The sequence below is a fragment of the Elephas maximus genome, chromosome 3, assembly GCF_024166365.1.
Source record: "Elephas maximus indicus isolate mEleMax1 chromosome 3, mEleMax1 primary haplotype, whole genome shotgun sequence".
NCBI lineage: Eukaryota > Metazoa > Chordata > Mammalia > Proboscidea > Elephantidae > Elephas > Elephas maximus.
The window spans coordinates 195181692-195184063 of NC_064821.1; positions in this window are offsets into that span (position 1 = coordinate 195181692).

The following is a 2372-nucleotide window of genomic DNA, read 5'->3' on the forward strand; positions in this document are numbered from 1 at the left end:
ACAGCAAGACTGAGCTTGGCTGCTTCTAGTTTTGGTGGTCATCCCCTGTACCTGACTTGTTTAATGAGTCAAATTTCCTTTCTCATTTTCTACAAACTTCATCTGTTGGTTGATTAAGTAAGACGCTGTGGGGAAAAGAAGAAAGCTGTTTGTGGGAACTCCCCACATCACTAATGCAAATATTGGTATTTGCCTTATGGTGGGAACCAGTATTTGAGGCCTTTATAGCCTGCAGGTTTGGCCCTACTCCTACACACTCAAGGCAGGAGGCATTACTTATCAAACCCAGATTATAGGTGTGAAACTCCGGCCTTAAAGGGGCTTTGTGACCTTTAAAAAGGTCACACAAGTAATCAAGGGGCAGAGTCTGGACTTTGGACAACAAGCTCAGGAGTCATCTCCCAACATTGTAGTCACCTTTTTCATCCCACGGTGTGACCTAACACAAGTCGCTTGGGGTTCAGTTTGTCCTCCCACCCAAGACTCCTTTGCAGCATCCCAGACAAGTGAATATTCAGCATCAGCTTCATTTCCCACCCCCACCTCATAATGGGGAAATTACTTCAAAACGTGGTCTATACATCCTATGGCCAGAAATTTCTTATATGGAGTCAAACTCTGGGCAGCTCATCTACTGGTCACCCACAGGGAAAATGTCCTCCCCCATGTCCTTATACATCTTGTGAGAGGACTTCTTGTTTGGGAACCACTGGCTTATGCAAAGCATTTGGGTGAGGAAGTAGAGAGAGGGAACCAGCAATGTGGCTGGAGGGAAGATAGGGAGGGTCAGTAGACATTCCATGCTGGCAAAACAACCAGGGACTCAAAAAAAAAAAAAAGACTAAGACTAATCCCAGTCTGGGTTCTCTGGTGGCGCAGTTAAGTGCTTGACCACTAACCAAAACATTGGCAGTTCGAACCTAGTTAGCATGGCCTCAGAATGCCAGCTGCTTTGGTCTTCTGGTTTTAATTTCAGTTTCAATGTTCCTTCAATTCTGTGGTGTCATAACATATGCACGCAGGTACACACAGTAACCACAGAAACTTTGATAAAAGTTTGCTATACACAACGCCTGGTGCGGGTAACATTTTGAGAGAATTAAAGGAAGGCAAACTGGATCTGCAGCAGCAGAGTATCTGTGTGTGCGTGTGTGTGTCGTGGGATTGGGAGGGAGGGATGCCAGATAGTAGTGAAATGTAGGGTTCAGTGGGATGGAGTAAGAACAACAGATCTGAGGTCTCAAGTGACCACGAGAATGTGAGCCTCAGAAATTGTAGTGAAGGCTCTGGACGTCTAAAGCCCATGGGATGGGTAGTCATGTCTATTTTATTTGAATCCTAAAGGGCAGGACACCACAGCTGAGAGCTGGGTCACATGAAGAATATATTTAATGACTATCTACTACATGCCAGGGAATTTACACGCGTTGTTTTATTAATCCATAATTTGTGTTGAATTGAATCCTCAAAATAACCCTACTACCCATGTATCAGAGCCCTGGTGGTGCAGTGGTTAAGAGCTATAGCCGCTAACCAAAAGGTTGGCAGTTCACATCTACCATCTTCTCCTTGGAAACGTTTTGGGGCAGTTCTACTCTGTTCTACAGGGTCGCTATGAGTCAGAATTGATTCTACGGTTATGAGTTTTTTTGGGGGGGGCTTTTATCCATGTATCACATGCACCTTATAGATGAGCATCTCAGATAGTCAAAGAGATTAAATTACTCATCCAAGGCCCCAATGATAGCAAGTGGCAAAATGCTCACACACTGTGGACATCAGCCCAGCCATAGTCATGCCACAAGAGGGAAAGGAGGAGCTTGTAGATTCTGAGAAACTCCAGTTCTGACTGTGAGAGACCCTGGGGAAAGAAAGGATGGCTGTTTCCTGATTTGTGGGGAGGAAACCAGAGCCCCAGGATCAGGGGGCTAGGTGCCAGGTGGAGGAAAGTTTGGGTGAGAGGCTCTGAGTTATCGTCTTGCCCCTGACCACCCTGCCTTTGATGACAGAAAAGAGCCATGAGCCCAGCCCTGTAGGATTTGCAGCCCCAGAGATAGGCTGGGGGCAGGAGCAGACAGAGCAGGTGTAGGCTGACTGTCAGCTGGCCCTGACTCCCTTTTCCTCCTCCTCTATACCATAAATATTTGCTGGTAAAAAATTAATACTTCATCTTTTTTTAGTTAAATAAAAATAGAACTAACATATTAGAAAATAATAATGAGATGATGGGTGGTTTCACTGGATCTTTAAGGGAGGCATATGCAAATACTGAATAACTTTAGCCTTAATTAGAAAAAAATGTGTAATTCCACACATATGATAAAATATTACAGGTAGAAAATGGTGCAATAAGACTTGCAAAAAATCCTTTC